Below are 596 nucleotides of genomic sequence, written 5' to 3'. Positions count from 1 at the left end.
TTTTTTTTCATCTTGGTTACTTTCTGTATAATTATGTGCTATTTTGTTCCAAAGAGTTCTATAAATCCACATCATCTCCTGAATAGGAGCCCTCTGTGAGAACTTCACATTAAAAAATAGCTAAATATTTAAAAGATGTTTAGGTTAAACGTAGTCAAAGGTACAATGAGTTTGAAGAAGCTAACCTTAAAAGGTTCTTTTAAAATTTTTTAAGCAAAAAAAAAAATCGTCTTGGTGACATTTCTGTACATTAGCAATAAACATATTATCCACCGTTCCTTATAAATATACAAGGACATACGCACACAGAGTGGTTGCAGTATTTTGAGATGGAAAACAAGACTGGAGACCCTCTAAGTGTCTATCAACAGGAGATCCATTAAATTGCAGGGCGACCGTATGGTGGCAGGTGATGGAGCTCCAAGCTGGAGCTGTGTGGTCTGCTGTGGGAAAGGTTCAAGGGCAAGAGCAAGGAGCAGGGGAAGCCTGGAGTGTGTAGATATCCTCTTGCCTGTGAGGCGCCAGGGAACAGAAGAGGGTTGTGCAGGCACCATGCTGTGATAGGAGGGTTGTATGGCTCCTGGACCTTAGCCTCG

Source organism: Lontra canadensis, unplaced genomic scaffold, assembly GCF_010015895.1.
Source record: "Lontra canadensis isolate GAN:19392208 unplaced genomic scaffold, GSC_riverotter_1.0 scaffold29, whole genome shotgun sequence".
NCBI lineage: Eukaryota > Metazoa > Chordata > Mammalia > Carnivora > Mustelidae > Lontra > Lontra canadensis.
The sequence above is the reverse complement of the archived record's forward strand: the minus strand, read 5'-3'. Positions refer to the sequence as shown.